This window comes from Acomys minous (genome assembly GCF_964271855.1).
Source record: "Acomys minous genome assembly, chromosome: 11".
NCBI lineage: Eukaryota > Metazoa > Chordata > Mammalia > Rodentia > Muridae > Acomys > Acomys minous.
The window spans coordinates 18,397,993-18,425,245 of NC_140492.1; the positions used below are offsets into that span (position 1 = coordinate 18,397,993).

Sequence of the window (27,253 nt, forward strand, 5' to 3'; positions counted from 1 at the left end):
AAACCTCACTGAAAACATCATCACATTAATACCCAAACGTTTTTCTCCTCAGTAAGCCAAAAATCTCATCAATTTTACAATATTAACCACCCCAACTTTCTGTTTCCACTTTATACTTTTATTAGTTTGCCTGTTTGGATAAAGTCATGGGTTACATGACACTTTCATTCAAATATATCATGTATTTTGACTATTCTGCTATCCATACACCATGTCCCTACTCATGCATTCCATTAGTTCTCTTACTCTTCCCAAACTATCTGCTGAAGTTAGTATTTGCAAAGTTCATAAAACATTCGTCTTTGATGTGAGATTAATTATTCACAATTCGCCATTCTTCCATTATCCGTCTTCTGTTAGAAGAAATCAATCCCCCATAAATTCTAAATACCTCCATTATTTTCCAAACACATTAGAAGGGATTTCCCAAAGCTTTATTTTTAATGGTGTGTGTATGTGTGTTTGTGTGAGATTTATGTTTATGTATATGACTGTGTATGTGTTTCTGAACTTGACTGTATGTGTGCAGATGTGTGTGGTGGCCAGAGCCTGACATTGTCTTCCTCAATTGTTCCTTACCCTGTATTTTATTTTTGTTTGTTTATTTATTTATTTATTCACTTCACATCCTGGTCATAGACTCCATCATGCCTCTCCTCCAAGTCCCACCCTCCCTCCCACTCCCCTCACCCCTCATCCCCTATTCCTCTGAAGGGTGAGCCCCCCACCCACTCACCCATCCCAGCTCATCAAGTCACATCAACTGAGTTTATCCTCTTCTCTAGTCGCCTGGCAAAGCAGACGCACCAAGAGGAAGTGATCAAAAATCTGGCAAGAAAGTCCATGTCAGAGACAGTCCCCACTCCCCTTACTAGAGAACCACAGGACACCTGAACTGCCCATGGACTACATCTGTGTAAGGAGCCTAGGTCCAGTCCATATATGGTCTTTGGTTAGTGCTTCATTCTCAGCTAGGCCTTCTGGGTCCTGATGCATTGGTTCTGTTGGTCTTCTGATGGAGCTCCTGTCACCTCCAGGTCCTTTTCTCTCACACACACACAACTTTTCCACAAGATTCCCTATATATATCACCCAATGTTTGGCTGTGAGTCTCAGCATCTGTTTCAAACTGCTTCTAGGTGGCACCTCTCAGAAGACAAATCTGCTAGGCTCCTGTCTGCAAGCATAGGAGTGTATGGTTAATAGTATCAGGGGTTTGCTCTCTCCCATGGGGTGGGTCTTGGAGCTGGGATAGGCACTGGTTGGACCTTCTCTCAATATCTATTCTATCTGTTGTCCATTTATCCCTGCATGTTTTGTAGGCAGGGTAAGTTTTGAATCAAAGTTTTTGTAGGTGTGTTGGTGTTCCTCTCCCTCTACTAGGAGTCTTGTCTAGTTAGAGGGTGTTCTTTCTCTTCAGTCTCCATGGCCCTGACTAATAGGAGTCTCTGCTAGAGTCTCCCTCATATCCTCCCAGAAGCCCACCCTGACTTAGGTCTCCAGCTTGTCAGAGAGCTGCCCCACCTGCAGTTTCTCTTTTCTCTACAAGCCTTCTGTCATCCCACCCGCACTCTCCCCAGGTCTGATCATCCTCATATCTCTCTGTGCTCCCTTCCTACTTTGTTCCTTCTCTTCAACCCTATCTCTGTCTATTCTATTTCCTCTTCTGAGTGTAATTTAAACATCCTCCCTTGGATCCTCCTTGTTACTTATCCTCTTTAAGTCGGTGCATTGTAGCATGTTTATCCTGTACTACATCGCTAAAATCCACTTATAAGTGAGTACATACCATGTGTGTCTTTCCATGTCTGGGTTATCTCACTCAGGATGATCTTTTGGTTGTATACATTTACCTGCAAATTTCATGATTTCCTTGCTTTTTTGTTTTTTTTTTTTATTTATTTTAGGTTTTTAATTCATTTGCTTTATATCCCAATTGTAGCCCCCTCCTTTGTTGTCTTCTTATCCCACCATTCCTCCCTCATACCCTCTCTCTCCCTCCCCTAACATCTGACCTCAGCCTATCAAGGGACTACTTCTGGTATGGACTCTGGGCCCCATAGGTCAATCACATCCCCTTGGCAAAGTGCCCTTGCCTTACTCTTAATAGGTGAGTAGTGTCCCATTGTGTAGGTGTAGCACAGTTTCTTTATCCATTCTTTTGTTGAGGGACATCTAGATTGTTTCCTGATTCTGGCTATTATGAATAAGGCTTTAATGAAGACAGCTCAGCAAGTGTCATTGTTGCATGGTGGAGCATCTTTTGGGTATATGCCCAGGAGTGGTATAGCTGAGTCTTGAGTAGAGCTATTCCCAATTTCCTGAAAAATCAAAAGTTTTATTTCCAAAGTGGTTGTACAAATTTGCACTCCCGTCAGCAATGGAAGAGTATTCACCTTTCTCCACATTCTCTCCAACATGTGCTCTTACTTGAAATTTTGATCTTAGCCATTCTAATGGTGTCTCAGAGTTATTTGGATTTGCCTTTCTCTGATGACTAAAGATGTTGAGAATTTCCTTAAGTGATTCTCAGTAATTTGTGATTCATCTGTTGAAAATTCTGTTTAGCTCTGAGCCCCATTTTTATAATTGGGTTATTTTGTTGGTTGGTATTTCATGTTTTGAGTTCTTTATATATGTTGGATATTAGCCCTTTGTAAGATGTAAAATTGGTGAAGATCTTTTCCCAATCTATAGGCTGCCATCCCATTCTATTGACAGTGTCCTTTGCCTTACAGAAGATTTTCAGCTTTATGAGGTCTCATTTATTAATTGTTGGTCTTAGAGCCTGAGATGTTAGAGTTCTGTTCAGGAAGTTGTCTCCTACGACCACTTTCTCTTCTAATAGACTTCGTGTATCTGGTTTTATGTTAAGATCTTTGATCCAGTTGGACTTGAGTTTTGTGCAGGGTGATAGATATGGATCTATTGGCATTTTTCTACATGTAGACATCCAGTTCGACCAGCACTATCTGTTGAAGATACTTTTTTTTTCATTGTAAGGTTTTGAGTTCTTTGTCAAAAATCAACTGTATGGGGGGTGTGTGGTTTTGTTTCTGGGTTTTCAATATGAATCCACTGATCAACCAGTCTATTTATGTCAACACAATGCAGTTTTTATTACTACTGCTCTGTAGTATAGCTTGAAGTCAGACATGAATATACTATCAGAAGTTCTTTTATTGTATATGATTGTCTTAGCTATTCTGGGATTTTTGTTATTCCATATGAAGTTTACAATTTGTCCTTTCAGATTCTGTAACGAATTGTGTTTGTAGTTTGAAGGGGATTGCACTGAATCTATAGATTACTTTTGGTAAGGTGGCCACTTTTACTATATTAATGCTATTAATCCATGAGCACAGGAGATCTTTCCATATTCTAAGATCTTCTTCAATTATTTCTTCAGAGACTTGAAGCTCATGCCACACAGGTCTTTGACTAGCTAAGTCTGATTTACAAGATACTTAATATTACTTGTGGCTATTGTTTAGGGTAGTTTCCCTAATTCCAGTCTCAGCACACTTATTATCTGTATACAGGAAGGCTACTGGTTTTTTAAAAAGCCACTTTGCTGAAGCTGTTTATTTGCTGTAGTTCTCTGGTGGAATTCTGGAGGTCACTTATGTATAGCATCATATCATCTGTAAATAGTAAGGCATTGACTTCTTCCTTTCCAATTTGTATTCCCCTTGATCTCCTTTAGTTGTCTTATTGCTCTAGCTGGAACTTCAAATGCTATATTGAACAGATATGGAGAGGATGGGCAGCCTTGTCCTGTCCCTGATTTCAGTAGAATTGTTTTGAGTTTCTCTCTATGTAATTTGATGTTGGCTATCAGCTTGATGAATATAGCCTTTATTTGTGTAGATATGACCCTGATCTCTCCAAGACTTTCATCATGAAGGAGTGTTGAATTCTGTCAAAGGTTTTTTTTTAATAATGAGATAATGATGAGATACTTTTTCTTTCAGTTTGTTTACATGGAGAATTTCACTGATATATTTTCATATGATGCACTATTCCTACATCACCACATTGTTGAGATGAAGCCTACTTTATCATGGTTGGTGATATATTTGATGTGCTCTTGGATTTGGTTTGTGAGTATTTTATTGAGTATTTTAGCATCAATTTTCATGAGTGAAATTGGTCTGAAATTCTTTCTTTGTTGAATCTTTGTATGGTTTAGGTATTATGGTGATTGTAGCTTCCTAATCCTACCATATCTAATGCTTTTCATTTCTACTTGAAAAATGTCTATGTTGCAGATTACAAACAACAGAAAGCTATTATATTTTACTAAACTAAAAAGGCTTTCTGAATGAACTTTGAATTGGCCCCATAATTCTGTGTAATCAACTATGCAAAACTTATTATTAAAACAGAAATGTGTTCTCTTTTATCACAGCCTTTGAGTCAGGAGCCTAGAATGACTTAACTTGGGGGTTTGTCTGAAGGTCTTATCATAAAATTATAGTCAAGGTTTGGACTAGATCAGGAGTCATTTCAGGGCTCAGCTAGAAGGGGGATCTCACTTCTATCTCAGTAACATGAATGTTTGCAAACCTCAGGGTTTCATTGCTAAGGCCAATTTAGCTCCTTATCACATGGGCATCTTTATAAAATTACAAAACATCAGCTGATTTTCCTCCAAGGGTTCAGAAAGAACACACCAAAGAGTTCATGAAGCCACACTCTCTCTTTTCACCCTAATATCAAAATCAATGCTTGATCACTTCGTCATTTTCTGTTTGTTAGAACTAAGGGAGTGAGTCCAGCATAGGTACTAGGAGAAGGGAACACGCACGGAGACAGGACTCACCAAGGCAGGACGCATTGGGGGCATCTTAGCAGCTGCCTATTACAGATGCCCAGTATCTCACATCATTCACAAGAAGGCCGGAGAGCACTGTCAGAAGCTGTAGGATTTAAAAAGGAGACAACAATTAATATTTTTACATCCCAGAACCAACGTGACTGTAATGAGCATCCTCATTTGCACTGCTGCATCTTGTGACTTCACTACCTGTTTACCACTAACTTAAAGTCTTTAGTTAATTACAACAGTCAAAGGCCTGGGCTTGGGTGCTGAGCACCTAATTCAGCCAGGGAACCAGGAGCGTGTCTTCCCCTTTGCCACAGTACAAAGGGAGCCCACTTGACATTCCTGCTAAAATAGGAGAGACTTCATGTTCCAGACAGGCAGAAATAAACAGGCAGGCACACGGAGTTTTAGGTAGATTTATAGATAGATAAAATAGCCTTAAAACTTGTCTAATGTATACAACATATTCTGAATTGTTTCCTTTGCATAAGAAAATGAACAGGAATTATTTCGATTAAAATTCCAAAATGTTTGTTTTGATTCACATACTTCTACTCTCCATGGAAGTCATTTTGTTCTTGTGTTTCTAAAAGAACTTTAAGTAGATACAGAAGAGCTTAATTTGGATTATAAGAGACTCAATCAAGGTCGGACATGTTACCAAATGTCTGACTACAAGTAGAGTGATTCTATGCTGTAATTTACAGTAGAAATTCCTACCAGTCCCTCCCTGCTAACTCAGTTGAACACATGCCTAGACTATGACTTAGTTATGAATTATGACCATACATTATATTTAGAGCTGATGTCTCTATAAATATACTTGGGTCTTTAGGGAAAGGCACTATTGAGTCTTACATGCACATGAGAAACTGACTTCTTGCCTTTTTTGTAAATTTTAGAGAAGAAATTATAAAGAACAAAACCTTAGTAAGTAAGAAAATGGCACAGAAAGTATTAATGGGAAACATAACATGCTCATCCATACTCACAGATTTCTCTGTGTGGTTCTAAGCCAAACAAGTCTAAGGAATAAAGCCGGATACTGAATTTATAGAAGCTACTTGTTTGTCATAATATGTCAAGATGAGACATGTCAGTTATCAATCCTAAATGATAAAAAAAAATACATCTGTACTACAAACTTAGTTACACATATCTGTGGTAAACAAATACCTTTGAAACATTTTGTGCAGCAGTATACAATAAATAATTATTGGAAATATTATTCAATAGTCATATCTATGTAATACAGGTAAAATAATAAACAACAAAAGTTTCTGATCAAACTAGAAAGGAAAACATCAAAGTATCACTATTTCCAGATGATATGATAGTATACATAAATAACCTCGAACATTCTACCAAAAACTCCTACAGCTGATAACACCTTCAGGAAAGTGGCTGGATACAAAATCAACTCAAAAAATATCAGTACCCCTCATTAATACAAAAGAAAAACAAGCTGAGAGAGAGATTAGGGAAACAGCACCCATTACAACAGCCACAAAATTCATAAAGTACCTTGGTGTAACTCTAACCAAGGAAGTGAAAGATTTATATGAAAAAAAAAAAAAAACCACCTCCAAGTCTCTGAAGGAAGAAATTGAGGAAGATATCAGCAGATGAAGAGATTCCCCCATGCTCATGTATACATAGGAAAATGGCCATATTACCAAAAGCAATCTATAGATTCAATGCAATTCCCATCAAAATGCCAACACAATTCTTTACAGGCTTTGAAAGAACAATTCTCAACGTCATATGGAAAAACAAGAAGCCCAGAATAGCTAAGACAATCCTATACAATAAAATATCTTCTGAAGGTATCTCCATCCCCAATCTCAAGCTGTACTACAAAAAGAAAACAGTAATAAAAATGGCATGGTACTGGCATAGAAACAGACAGGTGGATCAATGGAATTGAATTGAAGACCCAAAAACAAGCGCACACCTATAAACAGTTGATTTTTGACAAAGTCAAAACCATACAATAGAAAAAAGATAGCATCTTCAATAAATGGTGCTGGTCTAACTGGATATCTACATGTAGAAAATGCAAATAGACACTTATTTGTCACCCTGTACATAACTCAAGTCCAAGTAGATTAAAGACCTCAACATAAAACCAGGCACAATAAATCTGCTAGAAGAAAAAGTGGGGAAGAGTATTGGATTTACTGGCACAGGAGACAACTTCCGGAACAGAACACCAACAGCTCAGGCTTTAAGATCAAAAATTAATAAATGAGACCTCGTGAAACTGAAAAGGCTTCTTTAAGGCAAAGGACACTGGCAACAGAACAAAATGACAGCCTACAGATTGGGAAAAGATCTTCAGCAACGCTGCATCTGACTAAGGGCCAATATCTAAACTATATAAAGAACTCAAGAAATTAAACACCACCGAACCAAATAACCTAATTAAAAATGGGGTACAGAACTAAACAGAGAATCTTCAATAGAGGAATATCGAGTGGCTGAGAAACACGTAAAGAAATGCCCTAGTCATCAGGGAAATGCAAATCAAAATGTCTCTGACATTCCATTTTACACATGTCAGAATGGCTAAGATCAAAAACTCAAGTGACAGCACATGCTGTGCAAAAGGGGAACACTCTTCCATTGCTTGTGAGAGTGCAAACTTGTACAACTACTTTGGAAAGCAATGTGGCAATTTCTTAGAAAATTAGGAACAGTCCTGCCTCAAGATGCAGCTAAACCACTCCAGGACATATACCCAAAATATGCTCTATCATACAACAAGGACATTTACTCAACAATGTTCATCGCAGCTTTCTTCATAATAGCCAGAATCTGGAAACAACCTATATTTCCCTCAACTGAAGAATGGATAAAGAAACTGTGGTACATTTACACAGTGGAATACTGCTCAGCTATTAAAAACAAGAAAATCTGGAAAATTTCAGACAAATGGTTGGAACTAGAAATAATCATCCTGAGTGAGGTAACACACACCCAGAAAGACATGCATGATATATATTCACTATAAGTGGATATTAGCCAAATAATACAGAAAAACCATACTACAATACACAGACCTAAAGAAGCCAAATAACAAGGAAGACCCTAGGGAGAATGCTTAATTCTCATTCAGAAGGGCAAATAGAATCTGACACAGGAAGCAGTTGAAGTGAAGGAACAGGAAGGGAGCTACCATAGAGGTCAGAGAAAGGCTCCACCCAGCAGGGGATCCAAGCAGATACTGAGATTCACAGTCAAACTTTGGGGTGGAGCACAGGGAGTCTTATAGAAGACTTGGGGGTTAGAAAGACCTGGAGGGATCATGAGCCCCACAAGGAGACCAATAGAACCAACAAATCTGGGCTAAGAGGGGAGGTGGTGCTGCAGAAACTGATGCATCAACCAAGGACCATCCACGGTGAGGACCTAGACCCTCTGCTCAGGTGTAGTCAATAGGCAGCACAGTCTCCTTGTGGGTACCATAATATGGGGAGTAAGGACTACTTCTGACAGGGACTCTGGGGCGCACTAGTTGATTAATTTCCCATGGCAGGTGGCCAGGCCACAGAGAAAGAACAGTCTAAATGAGACCTGACAAGCTGAGGTCAGATGATAGAGGAGGGAGGGGGAAGGGGGGATGAGGGAGGAAGGGCGGAACTACAAGGCAACAAGGGAGGTGGCTACTATCAGGATGTAAAGTGAATAGATTTTTAAAAATACAAAGTTCAAAACAGTAAAAAAAAAAAGTGTATAAAAGTTTTGGGATCTTAGAAAATAAACAATAGATAAGAAACAAGTTACTCAGATGATGGGAAGATGGACTGATTGGCTGATGGTTGACGTGCTAAAGGAAATAAGATTCTATAGAAGAAAGTAACAGAGAAGCATTTATGAAGTGCCTAAATGTTCTCCAGAAAGAAATATCACTTAAGTTCATAGTAAAATAACTTTTCTTTCATTTGTTGTATCTTTACTGCTATGGATTGCAGTGACTCTGTTTTAGTTGGAGCAGCTTTAATACTATGAGCTGGGTGGCTTAGAACAAAGAACTGTATTTTCCAATTTGGAAGAATAAAGGCCTGCAGTTCAGGTGTTGGCCCTTCTGCTATTTGGCAGTGCATTCACCCTGGCTTGCAGCTGGTTACTCTTGTCCTTCCTGTGGGGGAGGGCAGAGGATGTAAACAGGTTTCATACATCTTCCTGCAGGGGTATTAATCTACTTTATATGGGCCTCTCCTTATGTGCAGTTACCACCCAAATCTACAATTACAAGACCATTTCTGTGATGTATGCTCATCTAGTTTCATAATTTTATAAGAAAAATAATGAAAATGGTATGTTTCTTGAAGAAAATTGTCTTATTCTCTCTGTGTCTTTGTCTCTCTATTTCTATCTCTCTTTTGTCTCATCTCTATGCCTCTGTCTCTGTCTCTGTGGTGTATGTCTGTCTCTCTGTCTCTGCTTCTCTCTCTCCCCTCTTCTCTCCCTCTCTCTCTCTCTCTCTCTCTCTCTCTCTCCCTCTCCCTCTCTCTCTCTCTTCCTCTCTCTCTCTCCTAGTTTTTCTCTACCTTTTGGGGGAAGTTCTGTGTGTGTGTACATATTTGGACATGTAAGGCATGGGGGAGGGTGTAGTTGAATATGAACCCAGGGCCTTGCACAGACTAAGCAAATTGTCTGTGCATTGAAAATGGATTCTGAAATGCATTATTTGCTCACTCTCTTTGCTGTTAATTTGTCTTTGTAAAAATGAGGGGATGGGGCAAATTTTGTGAGACGTAACATTAAGCTTCTTGTACTACAAAAACTTTTACTTTTAAAAGCAGACTGTAGTTAACCTTCTGTCTCTTGTACACTCTTTGATGTTGGAAACATGTACCCTTCGCATTATTGTGCACATGGTGTTCGGTGAGTGCTTAAGCATTCACATGCATTCCATCTACATTAAATACTTTCTTTTAATCAGTCTAACTGAAATAGAAAGAAAGGGAGGAACAATTTCCATGTGTAAAGAAAGCAGACAAATGTGCTTCTGAATGTCAGTGCACAGATAGAAGGGAAATCGTGTTTGTCACAATTGTGCCATAAAGTGGAGCTCTGGCCACACCATGCCTCGCCTCCATCTGCCGCCCATCAGTTGGACAAAAGAAGGAGTGATTAACAGGGAGGGATAACTTCACTTCAGCTTTAATTACAAATTTCTGTCCTTAAGGCTTCGTTGCTGTAAAGAACTACTACTCTTCAGTGTGTCTGCCCCGCAGCTGATGCGTATGTCATACTTTGCTTTGATATCATAAATGCATTTTATTTAGTACTTATTCCTAATTACAGACTTTATCCACAAATGTTACTGACTTGCCCATATGCCAAAATAGGCATAGCCAGGACTGTTCAAATCTTACTAATTCAAGTATAAATGATCTTTACTCGCAAATGAAGCATCTGCCACACAGAGAGAATTCTGGGATTTATAAATTTGTCACTTGACTTATTTGTTTAATTCTTTGACTCATTCATTTTCTCATCAGCAAGTATTCACTTGGTGCCTCTGATTTTCCAGGCAATGATACAGGATCTTAGGGTACGAGAGGAAACAAATGAATCAAAAATATCTAACATCACACATCCTAAGATGTGTTTTATTATTTTAAAGATTCATTGACAATAAGACAGGTTAACTCCTGGCAATACCCAGCCTACCTCAAAGAGGATTATGAGCATTAAGAACTTCCTTATGGAGATGGCTTCAAATGTTGCAAACAAACCACTGAGCAAAATGTCCTTTTTTCTACCACAGACAGAATTCTGCCTAAAAATGGACAAGCTTGGATGCAGGCAGTCAACTGCCAAACTCTGCCAAAACAGAGTAAGCAACTCCTCAAGAGACTGCCTCACAAGTATGTCTGTCGGATATATTGGGCCAGAAGGCTGAAGATGATGCTCCAACCTTATAGAGAGTTTTGGGTAACTCTTCAGGTATTAAACTATCTCTGTCATCTTTTATTTGGGAAGTTGCTAACCTGCACTCCCTGTATACTCAGATAATTAATTTTATTCCGTTTTTTATGCCTTCTCAAGTCTCTGATGGAGTTGAAGACCAGATAGTTTAGTTTTACAATTAGTCTTAGTTGTTTGGGTTAAGAAGTTTTTAGGTGTAGATAGATGTTTTAAGTTGATAGAGATGAGATATAATAGATGTTGATTTACATTCAGAATTGTAGAATCACCAAGACATCATAAGTATTAGGTTTTTAATTTAGAAGATAGAATTCAGTTGGGGATGAAGACAGAACTGGAGCTAAGAAGAGAGAGAATTGTAGATGGGTAGAAATGCAGCAGCAAAAACTATCATACCAAAATCTCTGATCAAAGTACTGGAATAATGAGCAAATGCATAATAGAAAGTGTGATGGGGGGACAAGTTATTCTTATGAAGAATGGGCTTTCTCTTGCCTTCTCATTTTGCCAAAACTAATTAGTGGCTTTTCATGCTTTGAAAATTTGATATTCTATGCCATTCAACTGCTTCCCAGGGTTGTTTATACTACACAGCAATTCTTTCCAAGGAAGTCATTTCTATACTGTTTTACTGATGCTTGAATCTCTCTGTGAGAAAGGGGATGAAATGTGAAAACATTTACATTATATGAACCAAGAATACTGAGATCATATGAAACGTAAATGGTAACTATGTTCTAAAGTCTAATCCCATGGCTCTCATAATAATAAAGTTAGTTTAGAAGACTGTGGATTGTGGAATTTCTGCTGTGACAGAGGAATGAGAAACAAGGTAAAAAAAGGTGGCAGTTTCTATACCTTCCATGGCCAGCTGCTTATCTATGAACAACAGTAGACCCATGTCCACAGCCACGAACTCCTCACACTTTGACATTTGGCTGCTCTCCATTCATAATTGAGTTCATGACATCCTTTCCTGCTACTCAAGCTGGCCCCTGCATTGTACTACCCACTCAATCTGGTCCCCACCTGTTTCACCTCTGCAGGGTGGGCTCCATCCTATATGACTACCAGCTGGAACTGGTTCCCAGAAACACAAATCCTGAGTTTGGCACATACTACAGGCAACTGGCCACCCAGTTGTTTACCACCACCACCACCCCCAACATACTATGTTCTCTTGGGAGCATCTCTGATTGAGGAATCTTTTTGTAGTGAGTCCCTCAGCCTCTTATCCTTAGCTGGTCCCAGACATTTGAAGCCACTTGTGACCTCACATACAAGGCCAGACTCAAGAATATGATTGCTTTTGTGAGGGTTACTAGCCTTTCCAAGGCATATCTCTGCTCTCAAGAGCTATGAGGTCAGTCATATTAAGTCATCAACTAGCTATTTTAGCCACAGCCACCAATGGCTTAACATGTGCCTTCCTTCTGTCTTGCCAAATGATACCTTTCCAGGATTATCTTGTAAGAGAATAGACAAAAGTATTGAATTTCTAACTAAAATATGGACTCCAAGGGAATCTGATCACTTAACCTCTAATGGCCTCTGTTTGCTGTGAAGATTAAACAAGATAATGCTTATTAAAGAACTTAAACAAAATGCAATACCTACGTGTTTCCCGGTATGAGTTAACTGAAGTTTGGATTGAATTTTTAAAATCATTGAACATCAGAAGAATAGAGCAATAAGAGCAAACTGATGGGGAGTCAGAATATCTTAAATGAGTCTGAACACCTCTAGCTATTCATAAATAATTAGAAAACTGTGGCTTGAAAAACTACATTCTAAACATTTATCTTTCTCCTTAAAACATTTTATTTGGTGAATTTCAATATAACCAGTACCCAGTGTCCATCAAGAGAGAGTGAATATAATGGGCCACTAATAATGCACCCTTCAAATCTCCACAGCCACTAGAAACTAGAAGATGCCATGAATGGAATATGTGCAAGAACCTTTATCTGAGGCGCAGCTCTGGAAACATAAGAATGTCATATGATGGCCTCATGAAGGTGAGAGAATACAGTTCTGGTGTTTGAGCTCCACCAAGTTTATAGTGTTTTTCTATAACAACCCCAAGAATACTATGTTATGACTCTGAAATAATTTCATATATTCCTCTACTCAGGCTGTGTAAGGGTTAGTTTTTTTTTCAACTTGACTCAGCCTTAGAATCTGGGAGAAAAATATCTCAATACAGGGCTATCTACATTGGTTTGGCCTGTGAGTATGTCTGTGGGGGATAAGTTAATTGATGCGAGAATATGCAGCCTTTGAGTTTGCTTTATTTTCTTACCTATATAATGAGAAACAAACAGGTATGCTATGTCTAGTCTTCCAATGATTTTTATAGCTTTATATTATGAAATCGTTACTATTATATATAAATCATTAAATATTAAAACATTCATGATTCATGTACAAAAAAAAGTAGAGTAATCAACCTGAACACATGCAAGCAAGCAAGTAACCATGAATGCTTCAATTTCTTTCTGCTCTTGACTATGGGTGTGATGTGATAAGCAATTTGAAGTTTCTGCCTTGATTTACTCACAATGACAGGCTATAACCTGGACTTGTAAACTCAATCAAATTCTATACTCCCTTAAGCTGCTTTTTGTCAAGGTATTTTATCATATCAATATAAATAAACATAGAACAAGTTAGTACCACAAAATGCCACAGGCCAGATGTCCCAAATAACATACATTGATTTCTAAGAGTTCTAGATATAAGAAGTCCAAGATTACGATGCCAGCAGACCCAGTGTCTGCTGAAGGCCCGTATCCTGGCCATTTTTGGTACCCTCATTTAACTGAGAGATAAAATAGCCAAACTCTGAAACCACTCTTCTTATAATGACATTAATCCTATCCCAGGTGCTGTCCCCTCATCAACTCCCAAGGACTACCAAGCCCTGCTCCATTAGAGGTCCAGGATGCACACATTTGGTCTATGGCATTAATTCAATGAGGAGGCCACAAGAATTATCCAACTACAGGTTAGGGATTGAGACATTCACTCTGCAACACTGTTTTAATGCTGCTTTAGTAGCACAGAGTTCACTCTTAGTTCTTTCCTTTGTGTCACACTCCTATAACTATTTCCACTAATGAAGAGACACCTTGATATTCTTCACCATAGGATTGCAATAAAAGCCCACAAATTCAGCTTATAAATTCAGACCATTTCTAATTACTTTTGCCATTAATTTTGACATGCTCAAATTTGCAAATTCACTTGCTTACCCTAAATATTTCCATACATATATGGAAATATATAATTGCATACATATTAGATATTGTGTATATGATATACATATACACACATATATATATATATATATGGAAAAAGAGAGAGAGGAGGAGGGAGTGTTTTACTTACTATCATTATGATCAAAATGGAAGAATATACAACTGCTTTATCCACACATAGTCCAGAACTGGGAATCTGTGACTGACTGGATAGGCATCTACACATTGATCACCAGCCTCTGGAGTTACCAGGCTTAAGCAATTTGTTCATCGGGATTAACTTGAAATGCCCATTAGCTAACCAATTTGTAAAGGATGGAATGTGATATGCTCAATGGAAAATGGGCATACCCATAAAGAAATAGATATGAGAGATGAAAGCATATTCTGGGAGCCTATCAAACTCATTCCCACATGTGAGCCAAAGGCTTCCGAACACCAAACTCCCACTCTTCTATGTTTATTTTTACTCACATAGATAAAGTATATAGGTAGCAAAATTTATACCCATATGCAGCCATTTACCATATTTTTTAAAGCACAAATAACATGATGATATCAAATGTTACAAGCAGTGTATCCTTAACACGCTTTGTATTCTTATTAGAAAACCTGCTTGTTCATTAACCACCAATAAAATTATGAACTTCTGACTCAGTGTTACCAGCTGCCATAACAAATCCATCACACTTGCCCACAGGTAGGATTCTGTGAGGATTAAGAACACCTCCCTTACCTAAAATAGCAAGCTGCACCATTGTCCCCACCAGCTAGGGTATATGCTTTGGGGAAACACTTTCACATCCATCCTAGAAAGCCAACTAAGTGAGGATCCAGTGCTAGAAGATTGTTCCATCAGTCTTACCAAATGAAGGGTAAATTCACCAATACTTTTGAATCGTTGAACAGAAGAGAGGAAGCAGATGAATATGATTTTAATCTTTTTCTACAACTTGGTGCTTTAGAAATGATATCAATGGGATCACCACTAGTTTTAGCAGTGATCCAAAGTGGAAGTACAGAGGAGTTCTAAGGCTATCAGGACACTGGCAGAAGCAATGGACAAATGGGCTCCCCCAAAAAGATGGCATGCCACAAAATAGATTTTGAATCTACATAATTGTTTTGTTTGGGCCAGAGAAGATGCTAAAATACAAATATGAATAACTTTCCTTAGGAGATGATTTCAAGAAAATAACCATATGGATGTAATATGAATAAATTATAATAAATTAAAATAAAATGTTTGAAAAAAATAAATCAATAAAAATCCTAAAAATATTACTAATATCCAAAAGCTATATTGCTAAAATATTTTTCAGGAAGTCAGAATAGTTTGTAAGAATATTAGAAAGTTGGGTTGTGCTGACACTTTGACTAACACCAACAAATAAGAGTCTTTTTCCTGAAAGCTAAAACTAGGTGATTGTTATTATTTCATTTTCTAGCTGAAGCAGAGCTGTCAAAATTGATAGCTCTTTCACTATTCCAATACTAAAGACTGAAGTATTCAAAGTTTTAAATACTGGGGGCTTCCTTAAAAGTATCAAGTGTATTCTTAATTTTTTTTTTTTTTTTTTTTTTTTTTTTTTTTTTTGCTTTTGTGTCTCTCAATAGCTAGGATTTGAATACCACTCTCTTTTCCAGTTAGAACCTATGAATGAGTCACATAATTAGGAACTTTTACCTGTAGGAGAAAAAGACAGCACAAGCAAACCAGGCTTGTGCGGAAAATGGGTCCTGATTAACTGAAAGCGCTTTTAAAAAGAAGACTGCAGGAACTTGGGGTTGTAAAGGGATTGTTACACTCACGGAGATAAAGAAGCAAAGAAATTGCACAAAAACGGTCAAGCTTTCCAGCAGTACATATTCACCAGTTGACACTTGCTGGGTTATTTTCCACTTATACATCATGTGGGTTGTGTGTGTGTGTGTGTGTGTGTGTGTGTGTGTGAATGTTCATGTTCAACATTGCCCATATCCAAATTCAAACAAAGCAGAGATATTGTGGCTCACATCTGTATTTCTGGCAAGACTTACCATGAAGAATGGCCATCTCCTTAGCTCTGTTTGTGACTTGCTCATGTTCTGTTGAAAGGCAAGCCAGCCAGCAATCTCAATGTCCTGTTTCATCTAGGTCACGTGGAACTGATAGTAACCCTGTAGTCCTTAGGCTATGGATTATTTTTTAACACTGCCATCACTTGGTTTTATTGCACAGCTTAATTACATGAAGCACTTTAAAATAAAGTGAGGTTCATATAATTATCATCCATGCAGTGTGTTTTATATTCCAGCTGTGTTCATGAGGCATGCACAAAACATTTCTCAGCTCCTAGAATTTGTACATTCAGATTCAAAAGTACATTTACTTCTTTTATTTCAGTTTTATGGTTTTGAAGATGAAATATAGGTTGACAAAGGGGAAATAAAGATTATTAGAGGGGAAATGATTATATAAGTAAAGTCTCTATATTTTCAGCTACAGGAGCTAAATCTCACGACCAAATAAACTACCACTGAAACTAAACTGCATTGTGCTCATTACTGATGCTTGGGCTGGAGAAAGAGTCAGATAAGAAGGCAAACCTTCAGGATGAAAAAAAAAAAGTAATGAATTTAATAGCCTACTGTGTTTCCTATGGAAACTCTATGCAATGGGTACATCTGGAACCCAGCACTGTTTTAAGTAGGTTATATACAAAATAAGCAGACAAACAAACAAACAAACAAACCACCAAAACCAGAGTCCTTTATCTCTGGAACATTTCATCTCTTATAATGAGCTTCTTCAGTGAGTAACCAGCTATGCTAATTTTAAGCCATGGATCTAGAGCAGGTATGCTACAGAGTAATGTAAAATGTCATTTAACAATGATTATCATCATAAAATTGAAACAATTCACACAGGGAAAATTATAAGGCTTGAATGTGGTTTTGTAAGTCAAGTTTAAATTAAAAAGGAAATCCAGTCATTTACAACAATGTGGATACACCCAGACTGAAGTATGATAAAGTAAGTAAATCACTAAGGTATTTATTAAAACTTACATACAAGTTACATTATACTGACTGAGAAAGATATATTTAGGAATATATATAAATCTATATACATATATACATATGTATAATCAACAATGAAAGAAAAAGAGGCCATGAATTTAAAAAGAACAAGGAGGTTACATGAGAAGGTTTGGAGGGAGGAAACAGAAAAGAAAAATAATTTAAGTACAAACACAAAAATATTTTTAAAAAAATCAAAGTCATAGAAAAAGGAGACTAAAATCAAGGTTACAAGGAGACAATGTGGAGGGAACTTGGGAACTTTTCTGCAATGATCCGACTTCCAGGAAGTTGCTTTGCCAGTCTTACTTCAGCTATATGGCTCATTTATTTTCTGCCCCGTGGTATGAAGAGAATCAGTGGCAGTTCCCAGATGCTTTCGGGAAATGCTGAAGGCCTTTCTCTAAGTTGGTCATGACACAATCAACAGCTGCAGAGGAGCTGCTGTCACTCTGCATGTACCTCAACAAACCTCCTGTATTCTGGCTGTGGATTTAAACTCGTGTTATGCAAGCTAGCACATGTAGCAAGCTGCTACCTTTGTGTTGAAAGTATTATTTTCCAGTTGCCTCGTCCTTTGCCTTGCCCATTCCCAAGTGTGCAGTGACTTATAAAACAGTTCATTGAAAGTGCACAACCACAACATATATTCATGTATTAGTTGTCACCTTTTAGAAATTATTTATTGAAAATTGGTTGATTAATCAACCAGTTGGCTCTGAATCCAACTCAACATTTGCATATTCCTGTTATATCTGATGCATGATCTTGTACATTTCACTTGGCCTTTTAGAAAACTTTATCATACTTTTTACATGTACACTAGATTCTATTTTAAACTTTCAATTCAACAAGTGTTCTTTGGAAAGTTGACACATATGCCTTGACTATAGAGGTCTCTTGACTATTTTGGATTTTTCCTTCCCATTTCATCAACATAATATATCTACTTACTTCAGTAACCACTGTCTAGAAAATAAATCCTTGCTACATCTTAAAAAGTTCATAATGGTACTTGGGACATAAGCCTGTGCAAGAACTGTCAGCTGATAACACTTTTTTTTATAACACTTCTAAAGTGTCAGGATAAAGGTAGTGCATTACCTAAGGGCTCTCTGAGACTTCCAAATTACAAGAAGGCTATGAAGTGAACCTGGGATCTGAAGCAATATTGCGACTCTTCACTCAGTTTCCCAGTAGCCAATTTCAAGTACTAACAATAGTTACCAGGAATGTGCATGAAATCACTTTAAAAGATACTTTGCAATAGAAATATAACCTTTGATGAGACAGTTCAGGGGCAATTTTAGCACTGCAAACTAAAAGATCATTCATTCTGATTCTGACATCAGAATACAAAGTATCCTTTGCACAAAAATAATAATTTTCCTACTTTCAGCCTTACTGAGTCAGAATTCTCTAGAGAAAAAGAACTGATAGAATGAAATGTTGTATTTATGTAAATTTATATACATTAAAATATATTACATTATATTTTATATAACATATAAATATAATAAAATATATTATATTAATATTATATAGCGAGGTAAGATTTATTGGAATGGTTTATATGCCATGGTCCAGCTAGTCCAAAAATGATTGTCTACAACTTCAAGTCCAAGAATTCACAGGACAGGATGTGGAATCCCATTGGAATTGGATCGCACTGGAATCCCAAAGAAGTAGGGCTCTAACGTCTGTGACTGGATAATCTTGCCAGGGAGGGCAAGGAAAAGCAGGTAAAGAAGGCAAGCTTCCTTCCTCATGCCATTTACATAGGCTGCCAAGAGAAGGTGTGGCCCTGATTAAGATGGATCTTCACAATTCAAAAGATCTCTTCCCTCTTCAAGTGATTTAATTAAGAAAAATCCATCACAGAGGTACCCACTGACTTTGGTTTTAGTTAATTCCAGATGCAGTCAAGTTGATAACCAAGAATAGGCATCACAAGTCACCTCTTTATCAACTTAACACACAATCACGTCTCCTTATGCCTTGCTGAATTTCCAAATAAAAACAATAAAACTATCTCACAAACAAACTCAAGTGCTTTATGAGTTTTGGAACAGATGGCAATGTCCCTTGAGAAACATTATTTAGTATCTGAAAACATAAATATGATAAATATGAAATTCTCATAATTGATATTACATGACAAAGAAATTGAGGACAACACAAATATCTGTACAAAAACATTCTTTAAAAAATATGACAGAAAAAATACAAGAAGATAGAAATAATGCCTTGTATCCTATCAGATCACCATGGTCTAAGGCTAGACTTCAACAACAACAGAAATAACAAAAAGCCTACACACACATGAAAACTGAACAACTCTCTACTTAATGACACCTGGGTCAGGGAAGAAATAAAGAAAGAAATTAAGGACTTCCTGAAATTCAATGAAAATGAAGGAACAACATATCCAAATTTGAGAACACATTGAAGGAAGTGCTAAGAGGAAAATTCATAGCACTAAGTGCCTTTATAAAGAAATTGGAAACATCCCACCTAAGCAACTAATGACACATCTGGAAGCCCTAGGAAAAAAAGAGGCAGAACACCCAAAGGAGTAGACATCTGGAAATAATCAAACTCAGGGCTGAAATCAATAAATTAGAAACAAAGAGAACAATTCAAAGAATCAACAAAACCAGGAGCTGGTTCTTTGAGAAAATCAATAAGATAGACAAACCGTTAGTCAAACTAACTAAAAGGCAGAGAGACACTAACCAAATCAACAAAATCAGAAATGAAAAGGGAGATATTACAACAGACACTGAAGAAATACAAAGAATCATAAGATCCTACTTTAAAGGCATATATGCCACAAAATTTGAAAATCTAAGGGAAATGTACAATTTTGTTGATCAATTTCACTTGCCAAAATTGAATCAAGACCACATAAACAAATTGAATAGTCCTATTAATCCTATAGAAATAGAAGCAATCATTGATAGTCTCCCAACCAAAAAAAAAAAAGCCCAAGGCCACATGGTGTCAGTGCAGAATTCTACCAGACCTTCAAAGAAGAGCTAATACTGATGCTCTTCAAGCTACTCTAAAAGATAGAAATAGATGGAACATTAACAAATTCATTCTATGAAGCCACAGTCATGTTAATATCTAAACCCCAAAAGGACTCAACAAAAAAAGGGAATTTCAGACCAATTTCTCTTATGAACATTGATGCAAGAATACTCAATACTTACAAAACAAATACAAGAACATATCAAAGACGTCATTCACCATGACCAGATAGGCTTCCTTCCAGGCATGCAGGGATAGTTTAATATACGGAAATGCATCAATGTAACCCACCATATAAACAAACTGAAAGAAAAAAATCCACATGATCATCTCCTTAGATGCAGAAAAAGTATTTGACAAAATCGAACACCCATTCAGGTTTAAAGTTTTGGAGAGAACAGGAATACAAGGGACCTACCTAAATGTAATAAAGGCTATATACAGCAAGCCAATGGCCAACATCAAATTAAATGGAAATTCCTTTAAAATCAGGAACCAGACAAGGCTGCCCACTTTCTCCATATCTCTTCAATATAGTTCTTGAAGTTCTAGACAGAGCAATAAGACATCAAAAGGAGATGAAGCAGATCCAAATGGGAAAGGAGGAAGTCAAATTATCCCTATTTGCAGATGATATGATAGTGTACATAAGTGACCCTCAAAATTCCACTAGACAACTCATACAGCTGATAAACACCTTCAGCAAATTGGCTAGATACAAAATTAACTCAAAAAAGTCAATAGCCTCCCTATATACAAATGACAAACATGCAGAGGAAGAAATTAGAAAAATGATAACCACAAGCAATATAAGATATCTAGGAATAACTCTAAGCAAGCAAGTGAAGGACTTGTTGGAAAAAAAACTTTAAATCTCTGAAGAAAGAGATTGAAGATGACATCAGAAGATGGAGGGCTCTCCCTTGTTCGTGGATCGCAGTGTTTTCTTATTGGGAGGGGTGACATTGAGTAGAACTATTCCCTTCTGCACCCTTGACTCCTGAACCTATGCATCCTGGATATAGGAGAGACTGTACCATATATTGGATGTATACACCACCTCCTGGAGAACCCTGTGCCCACGCTCCAGACCGATGACACCTAACTGGCATTGTGACTATTTCTTTGAAAGGTCATTCTATCTTTCTACCAGGCCAGCTGCTTGAAGATGGTGGGGAACACGGTTGACCAGTATATCCCATGACCATGGGCCCACTGATCTGATACTGGTCATATGCCTAGGAATAGCACTGCCCACAATATGCTGGTCCAGGCTACATCAATTAGTAATTTTTTTAAATGTGCCACAAAGATGCTCACAGGTCAACTTGGTAGAATTTCCTCTATTGAGAGTCCCTCTTTCTTAAATTACTCCTTTGTGTCAAACTGACAAAAACTCCCTACTACACTATTATCTGTAAGGGCATGACTGAAGGTGGAGAATATCATGCTGTTTGAAATAAGCTGTGGATAAAAAGACAAATACCATGTTATCTTACTTATAGTGCAATCAAAAATAGCTTGTCTCACATGGATTATAATACAGAATGGTGGTTTGCCAGAATTGTAGGTGACTGGGAAGAAGGCAAGATGAAGACTGGCTGAAGAATACATATTTATAACTTAGATGGTGAGAACATTTTTCATGTGTGTTCAGAATAGCCAAATATAAACAGAAAGCTGTAAGTGACCCCTTGGGGTAAAGAAGAGTAGACAAAGATGGACAATAGATAATATCAGTAACTCCAGTTATGGAATATGTATGTGCCTAAAACTGGTTCTGGTGGAGGCTTGCACAGTTTGTGTACATACTGAGGGCTGCTGGATTTTGAACTAATTTGTGCGTTGCATGATGCATAAATGACATCTTAATAAGGTTCTAATAATGATAACATAGTGATGAGGTGTCATGGGGTTTCCCCCATTCACGTCAGCAGCCCTGTTGTCACTGTCCCTGTTCAACTTGTGTTTGGTGAGATTTTATGTAGCTTCTGACATTATTAGGAGGCACAGTCTCACATCACACCCCTGACTCCCTGATATTTGCAATCTTTGTGCCCCTTTTCTGCAATGTTCCCTGAGACTTAGATATGGGAGTTGCTGTATAAATATATCCCTTGGGACGAGGCTTAGCAAGTCATTGCTTTTATTGTTTGTGATTTTCTGCAGTGGTCTCTGCTGCAGAGATGTTTATTGATGAGGAAGGAGGACTACACTTATCTGTGGGAATAATGAAAAATATTTAGAATGTAGTTAGAGATTATGCTGGTTAAGTCATAGCTGTAGTAGATTCTTTCCAAGATCCATGACTTTATTAACCCTGTAAAGTTGGCTAGGTTTCTAGCACCAGTCACAATTTCCTTCTTATCAAGTGAGCCTGAAGTCCAATTAGAGAGCTGATGGTCACCTCCAAGGTATGTATGCCCATACTGGACCCTTAGAGTTGATGTGCCATTCTGATTGATGTTGTGGTTTATAAATATCATAGCGGGGTAAGGCTGGTGGTTGCTTCCCTCCTTTGTTCCTCCTGTGGACGCTTTCTTTAGTCTATGAAATCTAATCATCAGATAGGAAACTGAAATGTTTTTTTAAGTGTGTGTGTGTGTGTGTGTGTGTGTGTGTGTGTGTGTGTGTGTGTGTGAGTATGTGTGTTTTAATTCTTAAGGAAGATTTACTGCAGAGTACAGAATGCTAATACATATTGATCACTCAGAGAGTAAAGGCTAAAGCCTACTTCCTTTTTAAAACCAATTTACACATCATTCTTAATTCCATGAGCAGGTTATTTATTATAATACCCATTAAGTACAATACTTAATTCAAAAAATAAGTGATCAACTATGTTTATTCTAGTTTTCAAGAATATATGAAATTAACAAATGAATCTAACATGTCTTTTCATAGGCCCGTGATGCTCTGCTCCAATCAGACTATTTTAAAATCTATTTTATTAATTTTTTTAAAAATGCAACAAATATCCAGTCTTTCTTTCTTTCTCAAATAGTTATTTTTTCCTTGAGCCTCACTAATGTACTTCACTGGGCCCTATGATCCTTATTTTCATTCCCTACTCTAAAACTGATCACACCTACCTATTGCTTGGAATCCATTCTTATTTCCTTTCTGGTCCTCAGTACTAGATCATAAAACTAAATCCCACCTTCTCTGAGAAACAGCCCCTCCCTCCATTGAAATCTAGTAATTACCTCTTCTCTGAAATTCCAAATTCTTGTTCAGATTACCAATTTCTTGCATATTTGCTACCTTATTGGGAAATTGGTAATTATACATAAAACATAAATGATGATGTTAAACATCAGATCAGGCTGCTTTTAGACTCTACTAATTTGGGCTGAATTGTTTTACCTTTGTCAAGTTATTTTATTTATCTTCTATAAAATGATGACAGACAGGAACAACTTTAATGTCTTAGATTGTCACCTTAATTGTGGTGAGTGATGAATAAAAAAAAAGTATTTCCTTGTAAAAAATAAAATAAAATAAATTAAAATGCAACAAATAAAATGTTCCCCTTGGCTTCTAAATTATATAGTCTTTCCTGTAGCAGAATTAAAGAAATTTTGTCTATGTGTTTTGAATAATATACATAGAATAACTGGCATCTACTCAATGTAATATTAAATGGGGTAAATTGTTAAATAAAACAATATCTGTTAAATGTCTGCCTGCCTATCATTTAGATAGTAATCAATAGTGGCTTTCATTTTTAATATTATGCTTTAGATTTTAATTTTTTATCTGGAATCTTATGAGCTGTCAGCATCAAAGTTCTTGATTTAAGTAAAAAATAATTTTTATTAAAAAGTTATTCATTGAATTCTATACAGCAGTTTGGGAAAGCTTCCCAGCATGGGAAAGCAGCAATCTTCCTATCATCAAACTAAAAATATATGTAAGGAGCTATATGAGGCTAGTAATGTGTTTGAACACCAGAGCTTTGAGTTTTAACAGCAACATGGACTAAAGTTGAAGGGTTTATCAGTCTTAGAGATATTGACAGACATCATTGGTCTCCAGAAGATCTCTTGACCCATCAGACCACAATGCATGGTTCCAGTAAACTTCCCGGAGTGGAAAAGAAATATCACCATCCCACAAGACTAAGGTCTCTTTTCTCTGATGCGGTGAGTACCCATGACAATGTTCACAAACAACTATTCTGAGCCACATGGGTCTCCCACTTCATGGTTAGAAATTTATATGCATACTTCATACTCTCATAACCACCACGTCACTACAAACTACTCAAACCCAGTGTGTGATTTAAACCTTACAACTAGCAATGAATGGCATAATGTTGTGATGGCTGAGTGGTTAACTGAGGCTTTAGGATTCAAAAAGTAAATATCTATTAATTGTTTTAAAGTGAAAATGAAATATAAAAAAATTATAACAGAGGTAAAACAAAGATAAACAGAAAACACCAGTTTCTGATGGAGCCCTTCAGGTTCTGTTAAGGAGTCATTTCTATGGGGCTTTGGTGGTTCTTTTGAACCTTTAAAAAAAGAATAAATTACTATGGTAAATATATCAAATTTAACATTTAACTCACCTAATTTGACATGTCTAGAAAGCAAGTGAACAGAATCATCAGTTGAAGTGCAAATAGTCTAAATTGAAAATTGTGTACATCCAGATATTCTAAAATATAAAGTTCCTCTCTCTCTCTCTCTCTCTCTCTCTCTCTCTCTCTCTCTCTCTCTCTCTCTCTCTCTTTCTCTCTCCATCTATCTGTGTCTGTGTGTCTATGTGTCTGCGTGTGTGTGTGTGTGTGTCAGGGTCTCAGTGTGGTGTGTCAGTGTGTCTGTGTGCCTATGTGTCTCTGTCTGCGTGTATCACTAAGTGTCTTCCCCCTATCACTCTCCACCTCATAATTTTTTGAGGCAGTGCCTCTCACTGAACCTGGAGCTATTCTGGAAAGCCAGCACTACCAGGGACTTTACCTGCCACAACCCCTAAGCCTTAGGTCTAATAACATCCAAGCCCAAGTTCTTGTTCTTTTTTAATGAACATTAGCCTTATAAGTTCATTAACCTTATACATTTTTCATTCATGTATACAATGCATTTTGATCATAGTCAGGCCTTTTTCCTCCCCTGACTCCTTCCAGATTTTCCCTCCCCATGCCCTCACAGTCAAGCCTTCATCCTTGAGCATCAAGCATTTTACTGACTGAGTCATCTCTCCAGGCCCCAGAACCAGCCCACTTTTTAACGATAAGTGTTGTCTTGGCTTTGTTTATTCCAAAAGAAATAACCACAATGATAGGATTGCAATAAACAGATAAAGGGAAGATGAAAAAAAAATACATGATGTGAATTCTTCTTCCATCTCCCAGCCTTATTTAGCTCACACAGAAACACATCTCAGTGAAGTGCGGTATAACAAGAGGCCTAGATGCATTCGTTGGCAGCAGAAGCATGTGTCTGCTCAACAGTCCCTAAGTAACCCTTCTGTGATGGATCTGAATAAGCCATTACGGCTTTAACTGGTAAATGAGGCATGTCATTACACTGTATTTATAATAAAAAGAAAGGCATCCATAAGGTCTATTTGCCTAAAGCCTCTTGGGCTCCTTTAACATGCCCACAGGATAGATCTCCATTTGAGCAGGAACAATAAAACTGAAGCCTGGCATCTTATCAAGCTTGTTATCAAAATTCCCTGAGGTGGTGACCCTTGTCCTCATAAGCTCTGCCTGCAGTTTCCATTAAGTCTGGTGTTCAGTTTAGCTGCTGTCTAAAAGGTTTGGGAAATTCTTTGCCCCCTATCCACTTACCTGGGTGCGTTCCTGAATAAATTCCTGTTCTTCCACACTTACCTCTCTGTTGGTGGGAGGACCTGTCCCCAGCACATGGGGAGCCTTTCTTTTCCTCTTAGTGGGAACAAAACCCTTAATTCATCACAAGCTTGGTGATGATGATGATTGACTCTTACCCATTTTTTAAATTTTTGTAAATAAGACCAAAGGCGCGGTATACTAACTTCATCTTAAGATCAAGTTGTGGTCTGTAATTTGGGGCAGTTCAATGTTGAAAGTTAAAATTCTGGAAGAGTAAGGAGTTGTTATAGAAACACAATTGGAATTTAACCTTCCTCCTTTGAATATATGTAACATATACATATATACTAATATATGTCTTTTATCGTGGGCTGCCAGTTAAGCCCAGTTTCCTTCTATGCTCCATGAGACAGACCCGTTTTACTAGTATATTATCTCTATGGGGAATCTAAGAATGCTCCTCATATGCATAACGAGGAGAAATCCTTCCATAGAACACCAGGGGAGCTTCTCTTATCTATCCCCCAAGGAAGTTCTTCAAGTTAACAAGAGAGGTAGGTGTTGTATTTTCTCCCTGTATTTTCATGCTTGCATGAAAGGTGAGTTGAGAGAACTGGGTAAATATCTGCCTTAGTACACAGACTTATGGAAGCTCACACTGAATTTCGAACATCAGAAGCGGTGAGCTGAGGAGCACTCACAAACCCCATCAAGCCACAACAAGACTATGCTGCAATGTTTTCTTACTCTCACATTTCCTTCAAGCCAAGAAGCAGGCTCACGATGCCGCATGCCTGGTGGACTGCACCGTTATGTCTGCTTTAGGTTATCCAGGGAGAGCTCTGAACAAACTAACCTCTTGAAACTGAGAGAGTAAACTTAAAAGATCAGTTATTCCCACACTGTGAAAGGATTTGCTGCACCAAAGAAATGTGGTGCTATTTGGGAAGATGGTGGCAAAACCAATTCTGAAACTCTTATTTTAGCAACCACTTTAGACATTTAGTAAAAAGGAAGACACTGGGTACTTGAAAGAGAAATCCTGGTGGGGAAAATTACTGTTTCCTCTCTCCCCGCTCCCCCCTCCCTTCTCATACACAGGACAAGAATTTCTCTTCTCATCTTGTTCAAAAGATCCACACAGACACAGTGGTGTACGACTCCCAATATGACCAAGAAGGAAATGTGACCAACCATGCAAAGAAAGTGCAGGAAATCTGTGTCTAGCTTACGAAGGTCCAACAAAGCAGCTGCAGCCCAGTGCAACAAAAGAGCCATTTGCCAACAGGTGCTGCCCCTGAGGATGCTGATGGCCACTCAAGTGGT

General features: G+C 37.6%; 1 long non-coding RNA gene across 1 annotated transcript; it reads right to left on the reverse strand.

Moving 5' to 3' along the window:
- Positions 1 to 755: 755 nt before the first annotated feature.
- LOC311608503 lies at positions 756 to 27,199 on the reverse strand. Its single transcript, XR_014782995.1, has 4 exons — positions 27,122 to 27,199; positions 5,821 to 5,937; positions 4,826 to 4,922; positions 756 to 789 (listed from the first exon to the last, which is right to left on the reverse strand). It is a non-coding gene; the product is annotated as an uncharacterized lncRNA (long non-coding RNA).
- Positions 27,200 to 27,253: the final 54 nt, after the last annotated feature.